The sequence below is a fragment of the Rhea pennata genome, chromosome 1 (genome assembly GCF_028389875.1).
Source record: "Rhea pennata isolate bPtePen1 chromosome 1, bPtePen1.pri, whole genome shotgun sequence".
NCBI lineage: Eukaryota > Metazoa > Chordata > Aves > Rheiformes > Rheidae > Rhea > Rhea pennata.
The window spans coordinates 209,288,169-209,305,651 of record NC_084663.1 but is presented as its reverse complement, the minus strand read 5'-3'; the positions used below and the strand labels follow the sequence as shown (position 1 = coordinate 209,305,651).

At 40.4% G+C, this 17,483-nt stretch overlaps 1 protein-coding gene across 4 annotated transcripts in view; it reads left to right on the top strand.

Annotated features, from left to right (window-relative positions):
• The window catches only part of LOC134135676 (disks large homolog 2), a 740,305-nt gene that overhangs the window by 195,681 nt on the left and 527,141 nt on the right, over nt 1–17,483 (top strand). The gene's annotated exons all lie outside the window — the stretch shown is intronic.

The following is a 17,483-nucleotide window of genomic DNA, read 5'->3' as shown; positions in this document are numbered from 1 at the left end:
CTTGCTGTAGTGTAATAGGTGATAGTTTAGCTGGCATGGCTTTGTATTGAGATGTGGCAGCTTGGGCAAAAGCTATTCCTGGAAAATGTGTCCTTTTCCTGTGCATTTTGGAAGGAGTAACACAGGTTCTGGCCCTCAATATGCTCATGATTTTTGAATGGCATAATTCTTCTCTTGTTGACTTTCTTTGCTCACAAATTGAAAAAAAGAGTATTGCAATTGTAACCTCTGATGGAATCCTGTCTTTAGCATCCTTCAAAGAGCTACAGCAAAGTCCTAAGATGTGTTATGAACAGGGAACTCTTTTGCCATATTCAAATCTTTACTACTCAAGCATTTGCTGTTTTTTAATGATTTTTGTTGTGATTTACAGTGATGTAGACACATCACTGTGTCAGCTAAGGCAAATATTTAAAAATACAGAAGGTTTGTGTGTACATGTGTGTTCTGGAGCCCTCTGGTATAATTGGCTGTGCAAAAAATGTTTGTCTCCAGTTTCTTAAAATTGCATTTGCTCTTTACCAAGACTGCAATAATTTGAAGATGTTTCTAAAACTTTTCCAGTGAAAGAGACATGGATGGAGTGAACAGCATGATGGTTTTCCTATTGTTATTTTCTGCTAGCCCTGGGAAGAGTAAAAAAAGGAGAATAACATTAGTAGAGGTGATGATGTACTAGATAATAGATTTGTTCAGGCAGTTATCTAAGCAGTACACAAGGCAGATGTGCTTTGCTCCTTTGGGTGCTCAAAGGTAGTGAAATGTTCTTTGCTTGCCTAGTGCAGTGATGACAGTGTAGTAACAAGTGAAAGGAAATGTTTATTATTAAAGATTGATGTGGATGCAGCTGGTGCTCATTGAGCCTTCGTGGATTAGCCACATGAATTAATCTTTGTCCTCTGGTCTTGTTGTTAGTTTGCATGGTTTGTATGCAGTTTGTCTTTTAAAATGTTGGCAGTTTTCCAGGTCACCTACCTAGTGCAGAAGCCACCAGCAACAAACAGTGACGTATCTTCTTACGCTCAACTAGATCAGCTTAGATATTTGGAAGGGATTGCTTCCATGAGGCCTCAGTGTAACCTGAGGGGAAAACCACAGGCAAAACATTTTCTTGGCTGGAAGCAGAATATTCCTGCTACTGCTAGGGCTCCTTTGAGTATCACGATTAGAGTGGTGCATTTTTTTTTCATTAAAGTCAAAAACAGATGATGTTTTGCTTCGCAGATGGAGACGTCCCAGTAAGGCTGCATGATCCACGTTGATAACATAGCGTCAATGGCAAAAAGCTTATTGTTGTGAAGTGAGATGAGGAACAAGGATACCTGTAGTTGCTTTAAATGGCTCCCAGTCCAATTTTCTACTGTGATAGGAGAAAGTACCTGCAATTTTCTAAAGTGCGAAGAGGAGAGAAAATACGTAATATTTCCACATGAGAAAGAGTTTCTCCTACAAGTTCTCTTCTGAGGCCAAAGATTTCTATCTCTGTTGTTGAACCTCTCCCTTTACTTCAGATTCAGAGGCTCTAGAATCTCATGGCTGCCAGTTAATCAAAATTTATTTCTTCAGACGGCATTGATATTCCTGCTTTTTTCCTTTGCAGTCTTTCACCTGCCTTTTACCCTTCATTACAGAGTTAGCTCCAGAGCCCGTCCGTGCCTGTTCTGAAATACCTGCTTTTGGTTCACTTTTTTTCTGATGTCTCACTGAAATCCCTATGCAGAAGCTTTTTACTACCATGAGTTCTGCATATTTGAGAAATGCCATTCCAGACTCCCCAAAACTCAATCAGAATAGGTTGTATTCTTGAACTCTAGAATTTCCCTCCTATGTTCTGATTTGTTTGGTATTCTGGTTTCTTCTCAGCAGAACCATGTAAACATCATGGCTCATGGCTGCACCAAATAAAAGCTAACTGTGAAGCATGCTGTCTCTCAATCCATAGTGTGCCTCCTAGGGAAATGCAAAATACTCCTTTTTAAAGATTTGCTGGATGAGTGTGCTTGCCATTTAAATATTTTGTCATCTCGCATGAAAGGTGGAACTATTGAAATCCTGCTCTGAGGGTACGTAACAAATGCTGGGGGTCCAAATACAGCCTGTCAGCTCTAGTCTCAGGAGTGAGAAGAGATTGACATTTGCAGTGGGATTAAGCTGTCAGGAAACTCCACCAAGAGCTGTTCTCACTGAAAAGGTTGACTTATTCTGCCTCAGTTTTCTGAACACAGGTCAGAATATTTGGTGCAGAGGGAAAATGTGCGTAAAATGAAGTTGCAAGTTAGCTTCTACCAAGAGGAGTGATCATATCACCTCCTGTGTCAGGAGGACTGCCTATGTGACAAGCAATGCTGCTGGCATGTGCTGCACAAGTAGCATGATGGATGGCTGGCTGAGCAGGGTTCAAGTCACTGGCTGAATTTGCATTTCATTGCCTGAATTTCACAGCGGGATCTGCAGCATTAGAGTGCGTCTCCAGAAGCGTTTTTGAGACAGTCATTTATGCTTATTGGCTTCAAAGAGCCCTGTTGATGGAATGATTCACTCTGTTTTCTTTGGAAAGAGTATCATAAAAGAAAAATGTAGACTGTGAAGATAATCAGAAAAAATGCTTTGGAACCAAACTGTTGTCCCAAAGTCAGGCCACATATTGGTCTCAATCTCCTCATTTTCCCAAGTGCCTTAAGTTTGGCAGAGGAAATAGTTGCTTGTTTGCATGCATTTGTGTTCTTTTGGGAAGAAATCTGCAAAGGCAATGCAATTAGAAAGCTGCCCACCGGTGTGGCTAGTTCGAGCACCTGTAACTGGCCAGTACACACAGCCATCATTGGAAACCAAAAGTGTTATACCCTGTCTGTGCAGGTAGGTTGCCTTCTTGTGCTCCAGATTTCCAGTGAACATCTCAGTAAGCATCCGCAAGCCAGTCTGACAGCTTGAGTATGGACTTGCCTCACTGTGTTCTCATATTCCAGATTATGGGATTTGATGTAGTGCAGAAATATCCCTGTGGAGCTACTGGCTATTGGGCACTTAAAAAATAGGAGATTTTTTTGAATATATAGAGTGAATTTTCTTTAAATATCTCACACCAGTCGTTTATGCTGAATGATCAGAAATATGGCCTTCAGTTCTTCTGAAAAATCCATTTGAGACACTCAGTTTCAGATTATGACACTTCTTAGGAATATGAATCTGATTTCTGATATTGGTGGTAGACATACCTTGTTATCTTTCTAATCTCTATAGTCTAGTGTGCACAAGCTGAATTACTTCATTCTGGAGGAAAATAACAAGCAGAATTGTTTTGCTGAAATTAGAGCCTCTCTTGACTCTGATTTTGACTTCTATAACTTCAGACTTTTAGCATAAACTTTGCTTTGCTATTATCTTGTAGCGCTTCCCATGCGTTCAGCTTTGTGCTAGTAAATACTTAAATTTTAAAAAGCTGCAAGCTTCTGTTAAAGGTTGATCTACTTAACAGTGTGTAGAAGATAAGATTTACGACTCTTCAGCAAGTTTGAATGTCAAACACAAGCATTTTAAAGGAAGGTTTTGGTCATATGGCAGTATGGTAGCATATGGAAAATTATAAATTTTAGAGCCGCTTGGAAAAAGAGTTAGTTGACATATTATGATTTAAAATGTTATTTGAAACTTGCGAAGGGGGGGGGGGAAGTGTTTTATTAGTCCTTTAAAGGAAAAAAGTATGCTGAGAATATAGTTGAAAATGGTTTTCGTGCACTTTCCTCCATTTGACACTAGATGGGGTAGTTAGCCGAGAATCCTTTGATTCGGCAACATATCACTGAGGTTTTCAATGTGTGGGCTGGAAGGTGCCAATTCAGTAGAAATGACTCGTTAGAAATCAGGTACCTTCTGAGTCCTTGGCGTGCTGGGAATTTTTCTGAATACAACACAGCCGTACCTGGATTTCAGACATGCGAGAACTGCCTCTAAATGAAGTCTTCCCCTGTGCTCCTTCCTCCGAGGAATAGAGCTAATCAGAGTTCATCAAATGAGAACGAGCTCTGGCTTCTAGATGAACCTTATTAATAGTATTGTGAGGTTGGATTTTTTTGGTGTTTTAAGTATATTTGACTCTCTTAAGATAAGCTTATAAGGGGGAAAAAAATGTGATCTTATATTTCCTCGGTTGCTTGCATATTTTAAATGTCAGAGTATCCCTGGTCCTTATCCTTGTTTCCTGCAGGATACAGGCATCAATGGTGTTTGTGCAAAAAAGAGTAGCCAAGTTATTACCATTATAATCTTGGCCTAAGATATTTTTAAATAAGGGGAGCTTTTCTTCTTTTTTTTTTCTTTTTTTTTTTCCTTTTTTTAAATAGGGAAGTTTGAACATCTCTTCAATTACCTCCTCTTTAATGATCCCGCTTTGTAGAAGGGAAGGAGCCACTGTGGAAATTCCTCCTTCTCTTGCTGCGAGATGGTGCTGCCTCATAGGTCAGCAGGATTCTTGACATGTTATAGAAATTTGGACTGATTAAGCTGCTTTTTAGTGGAGAAAGGGGGAAAAAAAACATCTGTGGGGGGGGGGGAATGGGCATTTCATCTACCTAGAGGTGTCCAAAATTAAGATTGTACATGAATTGACATCTGTGCAAATGACTTTTCGAAAGAAAGAGATTTGCTTCTCCTGTCATAAGGGCACACTGATTCCCTTTACTCGTTTTCCGTGATGGTGGCAAAAGGCCCTGCCGTGTTATTAGAGATTCTCTGTATCCAGTGAGGAAAAGATGATGTCACTTGACTGTTTTTTCTGCTCCAAGCCAGATGGCTCCCCTTCCCAACTCCTTCCCTCTAGTGAGCGTGCAGAGTGCTATTTGCATTCCCATCAGTCTTATTTTTATCCTTCTGGTCGCAGGAGGGTCATTTCTGAGAGGTCTCCTTCAATCTGGCGTGTCCCCTTTGCTATCTTTAACGAGACAGATCTCTTCATCATCTCCAAAGCCTTCCTTGTCCAAATGTAAGTCAGACCTTACTACGGTGCGTGCTGTCCTTTTCTGATGAATTAACAAAGAAGGGGAAAAGAGGCTGTGAGGATGATAGTGGAGGATTAATTAACCTCTGCAAATTGTCTTAGCCTGAGTTTCCCAGACTATCCTAACAAGTTGGCTTTTTTGAGTCCAGAAATGTAGATTAAGTGAAAGCCATTTATTTTATGATTTAATATTGATTTCAATAAAGTCTTCGTACAAAATAAAATTTGGAAAAATAAGATCAAAATCTTTTTTTAGATGCAACAATTCCATTTCTCAAATTGAAAAGCTTTCAGGGTATTTCTTACTATCAATTCTTTGTAACAGGCAAAGTCACACACTCATCACAGATACAGCACAAAGACCAGACTCCGAGACTCTACAGGTGTAGCTGTAGAGCAGGCATTCTGGAGATCAGCTCAAGATGTTGTTTCACAGAACTTCAAAGCAAGAATAGAAAATACTCTTAACAGGATTACGTAGCTGTTTTAAGTGAGCAATTGCAGGAAACTCCTCTGCCTGTGTAATTGTAGAAACCACTAGCTACCAGAGAACAGGATTTACACAAAAAAAAGTGAATTGCTGCTACTTTCACAGAATCATAGAATGGCTGAGGTTGGAAGGGACGTCTGGAAAGCATTTAGTCCAACATCCCTGCTCAAGCAGAGCATGTTGCACAGAATCACATCCAGGCAGGTTTTGAATATCTCCAGAGAAGGAGACTCGACCACCTCTCTGGGCAACCTGGTCCAGGGCTCCATCACTCTCACAGGGAAGAAATTCCCCCTCATGCTCAGGCGGAACTTCCTGTGCTTCAGTTTCTGCCCATTGCTTCTTGTTCGGTCACATGGGACAACTGAAAATTGTTTGTCCCTGTCCCCTTGACACCCTCCCTTCAGGTACTTGTACACATTGATCAGATCCCCCCTCAGCCTTCTCTTCCCCAGGCTGAAGAGGCCCAGCTCTCGCAGCCGTTCCTCATAGGGCAGGTGCTCCAGCCCTCTGATCATCTTTGTAGCCCTATGCTGGACTCTCTCCATGTGTGTCTTGTCCTGGAGAGCCCAGAACTGGACACAGGACTCGAGATGAGGCCTCCCCAGGGCTGAGGAGAGGGGCAGGATCACCTCCCTCCACCTGCTGGCAACACTCTTCCTAATGCACCCCAGGAGACCATTGGCCTTCTTGGCCACAAGGGCACATTGCTGGCTCAGGGTCAACTTGTTCTCCACCAGACAGTAGGTCTGGGGTTTTCCAGCAGGTCAGCCCCCAGCTTGTACTGGTGCCTAGGGTTATTTTTCCCCAGGTGCAGGACTCTGCACTTGCCCTTGTTGAACCTCATGAGGTTCCTCTCCACCCAGCTCTCCAGCCTGTCCAGGTCTCTCTGAATGGCAGCACAGCCCTCGGGTGTGTCAGCCACTCCTCCCAGCTTGGGATCATCATCAAACTTGCTGAGGAGGCACTCTGTCCATTCATCCACATCACTGATGAATAAGTTGAACAAGACCGGATCCAGTACTGAGCCCTTGGGACAGCACTAGCTATCCGTCTAGACTCTGCGCCACTGCATTGCCATTTCAGCATTACCATGCCTAATTTGCCAGCATAAATGCAAATCATTTTTTTTTGGGGGGGGGGGGGAGGTCAGTTGAAGATGAGAAAAAAAAAATTCCAGAGGTGCTGAACACGTTCAAGTATCCTATAGTCGAATTGAGGTTGAAATGTAGAGGAAGAGGCCAGATTTGTCTGAATTTCCTGTGTTTGGCTGCATGCCATGGCTGAGGCTGTGCCGCCACGTGCTCTGGTGCCAGTGCAAAAGCACCGCATTTCAGAGGCTCCCACAGCCCTGGAGAACTGCGCGAGGGAGGCTGTGCTGCCTCTTCAGCGCATGCCAGCAGGAGACGTCTGAAGCTTTCTCGTGCAATTGCAAAATTAATTGGGGTTATATAGAGGACATATTACTGTATGCCGGGATATATTAGCAAGCCATCTAAAATTTGCTCTGGCGTCCTTTTCCGTGCTTACCCTGGCTACGTTTCATAAGTATAGCTAATATGCAAGAAGCACTTTTTTAGCCTCAGGGTGGCTCAGCCCAGTAGCCGTGATCTTGTAGTAATACTTTTGATCTCTGCCCTGGTAGTTTCCTAGCTTTTGCGTGTGTGTGTGTGTGTTTGTGTGTGTGTGTGTGTGTGTGTGTGATTTTCTCTCCTTTTTAAAATGCCGTTGTTGCCAAAGCTCCATACTGCAGCCTGCATCCGTTAGTGAATTACCACTGAATATGCAGGAGCTCGCCTCATTAAGATACAACACTTGTTACATGTTTAATCGTGTACTGCTTTTCTCTTATCCGTTACTGTAACAGCCGATAAGCCTATCCCATAGATCTGTATCTGTGATCTATGTTTTTTAATATAAAAATGCAATCGGATTAAAAAGAGACAAAGGAAACTCATAAATGCGGCCGTGCTTCTTTGTGCTTGTAGGGAAGTCAGCAAAAGCCGTTCTGAGTTTTATTTATTTTATTCTGTTTTCATGGTAAAATACGCAGCTTATAAATTAATATTAAGAAAAATAATTTTGGGGGGCTTCTTGTGGGCAGGAATGTCCCCCTTTTTTTGCAAACCCTTCCTTATTCTGAAGACAGTACTAAAATGGTGCAAAATTTGAATGTTACAGTCCTGATAAAGAATAGCTTTTGTTTTCTATAACCAGATCTGATAAGGTCCCCTATTTATGTGCTTGATTTGTGCCTTAGATGGCTCTCCACCTGATTTATGTTGTTGCAGACAGTATCTTGTTATCTTTCTCGCTTCCGACAAAATTAAAAAGAAACTAAACAAAATTGCTTCTGTCAGTAGGTGATTTGATTGGAGAAACCTCAGCAACTTAAGGTAAACCACAGGCATTGCAATTCTTTCTTTTTTTGGCAAAACAAATGCTGACCTATGAGGGGCACAAGCAGAGCATATTCTGACAGTATCTACCAGCTCATCATATGTAGGTAAAGGAATTTTCAAAGGAATTTTATTTTTCTGAGGAAAATATTTTCAGGCTATGGACACAGTTTACTTTACAAAGGCCTCTCAGGTATTCCAGGTCTTTTCAAATGTTAATCTGAGTTGCAGTTTCAGGAGACTTCCCTGTTTTTGTTATGCTGGGTGCTTTATCCATTAGTATTAATTAGTTTTTATTCTTTTCAGATATTAGATTTTTCCTTAAGTCTTGCTCTTAAGACTTATCTTGTAAAAAAGTCTGATACATTGCATATTTTTGCCACATCTCTCTCTTATTATTCAGAAAATGAAGTATTCCAGATCTTTTTTTCTTGTTATCTTTCTATAATGTTTTGCATAGTACTAGTTACATTTCACTTTCCTGTAATTCAGTGAGCTGTTTTTTTACTTGGTGTATTGGCCAATTATAAAATACTAAATAGAGAAGAGATGTACTATTCAAAAGCTTTTTTTTTTTTTTTTTTTTTTTTTTTTTTTTTTTTTTTTTTAGCTGGAATATATGACATAAATCAGTGGAAAGACTCCTGGATGCTACAGACATGAGATTTATACTTCGTCTTAGTTTCCTTCCCTGGTTTACCTTCTAAACCGTTCGTTGACCTACTGATGAAAAGCGCAATACAACAACTTGCCATTATTCGTCCTGCAACAGGAGGGATGTTTCTCAGAGAGGCCAGAAAGGTTTAATGCCAGTTGTTTCCCTAAATTAAGTAGCTGCAATGCCCTTAAGTTTGGCTACTGACATTTGGGAACGCACTCTGCATTTTAAATGAAGGTTTAAGATGCTGTAATGCCTTCTCACTGAGGACTACACTCATAATTTGCTCCCTCGGCGGCAGATGTATGTGTTGATGTTTCTCATGAAGTTTTGACATGTCAAAAATGTTTAGGCTTTTTTTTTTCAGTGGAAGGTGGAAGAAGTACACAGCAGAAGCGTGCAGCTCCCAAAGCGGACGGGTTCTGCACTGCTGCCTCCAGCACGAAGAGGATGGAATTTATTTATTGATTTCAAACCTAAAGGAGGAATATTGCAGCAGCCTGACTGCTAAATGCTTAGGCTAATTCCTATTTTGTTTCTAAGCTCTTCCTCTTCACACCTCTGTTTCCTGTGGCTCTTATTTTAAGTTGCAGTATACAGTGTGTGGAGCTGCAATATGTGGTGTGTGGAGCTCTTAGAAAACAGCAGTCTTCTGACATTTAAATGAAAAAAGATTTTCCTGACTATTATTTTCAAGCTATTTTCAAGAATATAGTCTAAATAAGAGTTTTAGGGATTATTATTGTGTAACATCTTGGTAGTATAAGTATAAATAGAGAGCTGAGATTTTTCAAGGAGAGTTTCAAATTGGAAATCTCCTTTTGCTCTTTGCTTCCCTTCAACTTATCTACTTCAGCAGATCATGTCACTTGCTTTCTGATAATCTTTTAAAGAGAATCTTGCTACTGCAGCTGGTGCAACTTGTGAAAATGTCACAAAATAGTCAGCGGGCCTGATGACTCAAGTGACTTCTTTTAGTCCTGCACTGTTCACTGACTTTACTAGATCTCCTATAGTATTTTTTGCTCTCTTTTTCTGCCTCCGTCCTACTCTTTTTCTTTTCTGTATTTAATCAGTGTACCTTTTTTCTTGTTACTTTTTTCTGCATTCTGAATTGCCTTCTGGATCCATTCCCATATTACTCATGTATTTTTTTCCTTACTTCTCTATTATAGCCATTCATACACCTACACACAGTTCTTGTTAATTCTGCCAGCCACGGCCAAAGTGAGAGCAGTTAATTCTGCAAGCCACCGCTACAGAGAGATCTGGACAGGCTGGAGAGTTGGGCGGAGAGGAACCTCATGAGGTTCAAGGGCAAGTGCAGAGTCCTGCACCTGGGGAAAAATAACCCTAGGCACCAGTCCACACTGGGGTCTGACCTTGTGGAGAGCAGCTCTGCAGAGAAGGACCTGGGAGTGCTGGTGGAGAACAAGTTGACCCTGAGCCAGCAATGTGCCCTTGTGGCCAAGAAGGCCAATGGTCTCCTGGGGTGCATTGGGAAGAGTGTTGCCAGCAGGTGGAGGGAGGTGATCCTGCACTTCTCCTCAGCCCTGGGAAGGCCTCATCTCGAGTCCTGTGTCCAGTTCTGGGCTCTCCAGGACAAGACACACATGGAGCTGCTGGAGAGAGTCCAGCATAGGGCTACAAAGATGATCAGAGGGCTGGAGCATCTGCCCTAGGAAGAAAGGAACGGCTGCGAGAGCTGGGCCTCTTCAACCTGGGGAAGAGAAGGCTGAGGGGGGATCCTATCAATGTGTACAAGTACCTGAAGGGAGGGTGTCAAGGGGATGGGGACAAACTCTTTTCAGTTGTCCCATGTGACAGGACAAGAGGCAATGGGCAGAAATTGAAGCACAGGAAGTTTGGCCTGACCGTGAGGGGGAATTTCTTCCCTGTGAGAGTGACGGAGCACTGGACCGGGTTGCCCAGAGAGGTTGTGGAGTCTCCTTCTCTGGAGATCTTCAAGGCCTGCCTGGATGCAACCCTGTCTAACATGCTGTAGGTGACCCTGCTTGAGCAGGGGGGTTGGACTAGATGATCTCCAGAGGTCCCTGCCAACGTTACTGATTCTATGGTTCTATGAAAGTGCAAGGTTGTACCAGGGAGCTGTTGATACACGTCCATAATGACTGATTCCCTTCCTGTGCAAGCCAGTTGTATACTTATTGATCATTCTGCTTTTTTGGCTGCTTTAAGAGATAGGAAACATGTTTCTCTCTGTCTCTGCACTGCAGCTCATGTTCTTTATGAACAGTGTTGGTTGCTTTTATCGCTGGAAGGTTTTCTTTCCCCTCCCAAGCAAAAGTGAGATGAAATACGCTTGAATGTTATCAACTCCAGTGGCTCACAGTCGCCCACTAAAAAGAGCAGTGCTTTAGGCCATTTTTATTCTGCTGAGACTGACTGAAACTCAGCAGCAGCAGGTGCAATTGATTTTCCAACCAACAGACTCAAGCACATTGTATTGCATCTGTTATCCTCCACATTTGATCAGGATACGTCTTTTACATGCTTAAGGGCTAGAAGTTAGCTTTTTAGATTAAAATGCAGAAAACGACTACATTCTCAAGGAAAATGTACCTTGTAATTTGTTTTTTTTTTTTTTTTTTTCCAAAGGCTAACTTTCACTCTCTCGATGATAAACATCTGCCTGGATTTCTGTGCTGGATTTGATCAGCCATCAGTGGCTGAAGTTTGTGCTTCCAAACCAAAAATATTCATTAAAACCCGCTAATTGACTTAATAAAATGATTATAATTGATAACACAATGAAGAAAAGGGTGAAAAAAGTAATGCTGTTTTCAATGAATAAACAAATATCTCCTTTGAAGTCAGTGTCACAAATTGTGTCTTTGATCAAATAGATAAGCAAATTCCAAGCAAGGAAACAGAATTTTTAGTGAAAGTAAATAGCATGTGAGTATAAAGCTTATATTAATTACTGGGAATTGACCAGAATAGCACAAAGTTAGCAGTTTAGCACTCTAGGAGTGTTAATGGCATTAGGAACTTCTGAGGGCCACCCTTGCAGCTGATTTCACATTCAAATTGCTGCTCTCTTCTCTTTAAAAGGTGTTTGGGCTGCTGCCTCTCCTTACTGTTTTGCAGGAAATCTGCAACTGAGCAGATATAAACTGAATTAGAGACTTGGGCTAAGACTGGCTTATTTTCCTAATTTTTAAGAAAGATAAATCATTTTACTTTCTTTTTCTTTTTTCTTTTTTTTTTTTTTTTTGAGTAGAGTAGTAGAGATCAGAAGAGATCACTTTTCTGATCAGTAGAGATCAGAAAAGTGGTGATTCCATTGCTTATGCTCTACTAATAGTTGTAATGTCCAAGTGTCTAAGAATGTCTGAAAAACTGACTAAAATTATTTATTTTTATATATATATACATATATATATATATATATACAATCAATATATAGTATTCAGGATAGGTTTATATTCCTGAAAATGCTAGTTACCTATGCTCTCATAAAGAGATTGTGACTACTGAATTTGAATTTTAATCCTGTCTCTATTTCAGAGTGAAAAGTAGGCCACAGAGACAACCAAACACTTGACCCTTACTAAAGAAATGGAGCTGCATGTATAGACAAGAGCAAAAATCAACAAGTAGAGCATCAGTATTTATGTTTCTGAAATCAGTGGGAAAAAGTGTAGAACAGCATGGTAAGGCATTAGTATGTCAGCATATTATTGCTCTTACCAACTCCAGGCATTGGGATTCCCTTTGGAAAACTGTGGTTGCTTCCCCCATTCTCCCTGCAGCCCTTCACCTGTTGGGAATTTGTAGGATTAATGCTTTAGGAGGCTTGTGCATGTCTATGCTTTGGGGAGATATCTTCCTCCTTTGAAGAGTTTCATGGGCAAAGTCTTTATTTATTTATTTATTTATTTTTTCCCTGTAGCTTTTAATTCTTCACCTAGACCATTGGTATTCCTGCAATGCTATTTAAACGTATTTCTTTTGACAGGATGCTAATGTTAGAGGTGAATAAACCTTGTATCTCAGCAGGCACTGAGATCCACTCACCCTTTTTTGTTTTTAATTCAGCTACAGCTATCTTAACACAAATTTTTCTGGCAATTGGAACCCAGGTTTTACTCAAATTAGTCAATTAAATTGAAATTGCTTGTAACGTAATGCCATAATTGTAGCTGAGGCATCACTGGAAGATGGTAAGTGGGTAAGATACTAATTAAATTCTTCTGAACTTCAGTAATTTAATATTCAAAAAGAGGCTGAGCTCATATAGTAGCTGTTCATTGCAATGCCACTGGGGATTACTGCGGGAGAAACCTTGACAAAAATAGCAGCCTCCAAAGGGTTTTTGCTAGACTAGCCTGTCTAAAATTTGGGGGTTGTGAGTATTGCTCCCGCATACAAACATGACAGGACAGATTTGTCTGGTGAACTCTGTAGATGTCAGTAAGATCATGGGTGGGTGAATTTTTCCAAATACTGCTAAACCTGGGGATGATGGTTGTGTGTATATAATCTTGAAAATCAGGATTCTTTTATATTCAGGCTTCTGGGAAAAGTAGGTTTCAGCCTAATTTAAGTAGGAATACGTCTCCCTTTGATTTTTCTAAGGCATGTAAGCCACAAACTCTTTTAAATTCTTTTTGAAAAATCTCATCTGATAATAAAATGAGAGGTGTGGGAGAGGATAAAATTCGTCACTCTCCTGTAGCACAGCCCGGATCATCCGAGCTTTGCTACATCAGGATTATTGATCGGGTTATTAGTGCGGTCCTTACAGGGCCCTGAATACATCAGAGCAGACATTTCACTGCCCTTCTCGTTATAGCTACCCCTAATGATCTAAGCAAGAGTGGTCCAGAGATTCCTCCCCAGATGCATATTTTTTCCAAGCCTCTTAATTCAATCTGAATGATGATGATGATGATGATAGGGGCTGCGATTGTAGATCGCGGTTCTGTTGTCCTCAGCACTGTATGGAGAAGCAAAAGCTTAAATGGCATGATACCATGGAGTTACAGGGGCTTATCCCGATACAACTGGGAAGAAGTTAATAGGAGTCCCTGTGTATATTCTTTCCAGTCCAATTATTTCCACATTTTTAACCATCCTATAATTCCTTTATAATTTCTTGAGCTGCTGGTGTTCGTATCAGAAGGCTGAATTACAGACCTAAGTGCCATCTTATTACATTTATTGGCTCTTTCCTATTAGAATTGCACCAATGCTTTTTATCTGGCTGAGACGAATGTAATATATACCTTTGGGCAAAAAAATGGTGACAATTGAAGCTAGCTCCAGGAATGGAATTCCTTTTTTAGCTAAAGACACCTAAACAGTGAGGATCTGCTGTGATTACTCAGTGCAGAACATAACCCCCATACTACCATACCGTTGCTTAATATGTTAATTAATTAATGACCTTGATTTAATTCTCCACGTGTGTTGAAATGAGTTGATAGGTGTTAGTATAGTTTCAACCAGATGGTTTTTCAACATGATTTTTATCACAATGGTTTATAAAAATAATAGCAAGGTATAAAAATATAGCAGGGTAAATGCCTCTTTAAGAGACATAATGTAACAATCTTTGGTACAATCCTGATGGCAACCGTTTGTCAGCAGGGACACACATCTTCCTGCTCACAAACTCCTTTCTCTGACGTTTGTTGCCTTGCTAGATACAATATTGAAGACTCACAATAAGTATAAAGGCTAACTCAAATTCTCCGTAACATCGCTTGCTAGAACCTTATAGTTCTATATTATATTATGTATATTATAGTTCTATTATATTTCTCATTTTTCTAATTTTTTTCCAATTTGTCTTTCTGTGCCGCACATCTACCCTGATGCTCACACCTTCTACTTGTTTCACCACCATTACATAAGGAAAGATGGAGAAAGAGCTGGGGGCGTTGGGCGATAGTGTTTCAGGTTGCGACAGGACTAGTTAATTTAGGTCCAGCTCGGGATCCCAGCTGACCCTGTGTATTCATACTGTGTTTCACCCAGTCTCCTCAAATTTTCTGAAGCACTAAGATCATACAGAAGAAATCTACCACCCACTCATCCTCATGATCTTTGCCTAGCCCTTGATAATCGCTGTCGCTGGCTTTTCTGCTGCTTCTGCAGGGTGTGCAGGGCCCAAACCACACTCCCAGGAGCTCCCTGGACTGAGGATGTCCTCAGTCTGGGACGAAACCTGGACCTGGAAGCAAAGAACTACGTTAGCTTGACCCAGTCTGATTTCCAGAGACACTACAAAATTTGCAGCTGGGATAATTTAATTATGGATAATTGAGAGCTGACTGTACTGGATATTTGTAAAAGTAAAGTGAGATGAAAATCTCCCTTTGTTGCAGGTAGTACTGATTATATGGAATAAAGTGACGGATAGTGATGTCGTTAACAAAAATGTGTAGTCTCACAGCTGTTATATTCAGAGGACTGGATTGCAGCAAATATTTATGCATCTTTTAAGAAACACTAGAGGTGATCTTGGGAATCACACATCAGAAAATTTGTGCCAGATACATTTAATGAGATAAATGCAACAGGACTGGGACAAACAAAAGCAGCTTCTCTAAAGGAAAAATGGTTTTCTCTTAGCTTGCTTGGATCTCTACTAGTGTCAGTAAATCAGTGATAAGTGGAAAAGAGGTTGGTGTTATTTATTTGCATTTGCTAAATACCTTTGACAAAGTCCCATCACTATAAGCCACTGAGGAAATAAAATAGTTTTGAAAATAAAATGCTATCAAAGATTAGAAGCTAAGTGAGCAAAACAACTGAGAAGCATGAATGGACTATTTGCAGGAAACTGAAGTTAATCTAAGGCAACCTGAAGGAGGGAAAGGCCATACACATTTTGAATCTTGCTCTCACTTGAGTTGTAGAAATGCAAATATTCTAATTATTTATTGGTAACCAGGGAAATAGATAGACAGGCACATGGCAATTTGCAGACGGCACAATTATTTTGGATAGCAACAGCAAGACAATTTTAAAAATTTTGGATAAATCAGAGCTGGGAGAGCAGGCACATGATGGATAAAATGTAATGCTGAAAAATTTGCATCTCTACAACAGAAGGGGAAATATGAATTACTCATACGTACTTAATTATCTGGATGTTTTAGGGGTGGCTGCTAGCATTGTGGACAAATCTCTACCTATAGTGGTGAATGATTAGTAGTTTTATTAAATAGAGCTGTTATAAATGGGGGGGAAAAAAGAAAGAAAATACAGATTGCAATGGGAAAGGAGGGGGGAAGATTTTTTTGCTATTTTCCTAACAAAAGGTTGCATTAGACCATCATTCTGACTTTTGCACCCTTCTCCAATTTTCTCACACCCCCCCCCCCCAACCATTTTCAGTGAAATCAGAAAGAGTTTAGGCATTTAAAAGGATTTCCTGCAAGTGGAATAGAGGAAAGATATAGCATGAACTCAGCTTCTGTTCGGTGCCACCGAACCTGCGCACTGCCTGCACAGCTATGAGAGGTGGCAGAGTGGGACAGAGAGACCTTCCACCCGCGGGAAAGCCTTTCCTCTGAGCTAACACCTTATTAGACACCGCCAAATTTAGCAGCACAATTCGGAGCCATAGGAGTGGAGGCCTTGCTTGCTCTGCTGCTCATGCATCCATTTACCTGAAGTCGGGAAATATTTCACAAGAAAGAGAATATGAAAAATCAGCACCTTTCAGATAGGAGATAAAAAAGTCAGAGCGTATAAATCATATGCCACTGTGCAGATGGAGAGGAAATTACTTTTTAGCGAGGCTTCCAGTAAAGCTGTAGAGTGCAATGCATGTTGCTGTCCTATAGGTCTCTCTGATAAAACGGGTCCCTGTTTAATAGGACGTAATAACTTGTCATATATAACCTTTTACAGGCTGTGCAGGCTGGGGAATCCAGGAATCTGCTAGTGCAGTGGTAAATTTCTGGAATTTGCTGAAGGAAAAACCAGCTGCAGTGTCTGAAATTCCTTCTTGGCAGGGCATTAGGGCCTCTAAAACTGTGAGATGAGCTTAAAAAATGCAAGAGGTTTAAAAATAATAAAGTCTACCTTTTTATTTATTTTATTTTTTCATTCTTGGGCTCTGAGGTTTTATGGTAACTGAAACTATGAGAAAGTGTTACTCTGTAAAAAATCAGATTTTCCCATAATTACATTCCGCCAGCACTTGAGCTCGTAAAGAAAAAAGCCAATTACTACTAGACTTTCAAAATATGTATATCAGTGTCAATATAATGTTAAATGCCTCATATAAGGGAGACATGAGGTACATTGTTTTGACTTCCTTACAGTTTACTCATGCAGAAGAACCTCCGTTGCTATTTTATGGTATTTTTTATACCAATGATATCTACTCATTGTATACATAAACAAAATAAAGTATTATGCACACGTGTCAACAGAACTTGTGCATTTTATCACCTATTTTCATCACGATTTTGACAAGACTTTAGCATTTTTCTAATAGGTTACTGAAAAGGAATTTCATTTGGAGCATTCCTGTTACATTTGTGTATCTTGGACTGACGAGATCATACAGGGATGGAGAAAGTAAAACAAAAAAAGAGTGAATGTAGTCTGCTTGTCTACTAATTGCATTTAGTAAAAGCTGGTGATAAGCATCCTGTAAGTCCAGTGCGGAGTTCAAAGCCCTAAATCAGTGGAAGGCGTTGTGACTGCTGTCACTTCGGTGGTCACACAATTTCATGCACAACTTCACTCACTCTGGTGTCACTGCTATAAAGCAAATACAATTATAGGATTTCTGCTATGAATTTACTAGTTTACATAAAATCAGCCAATGAACCACTCCCCCCAAATTCTAATGCGTTAGCTAAGAGCTGATCCTACAAGATGCTGCTGGTTTTTTCTTTGTTCTACAATTCGATACATTTTCTTATTTTATGAGCAGTCTTTACTTGAATTAAT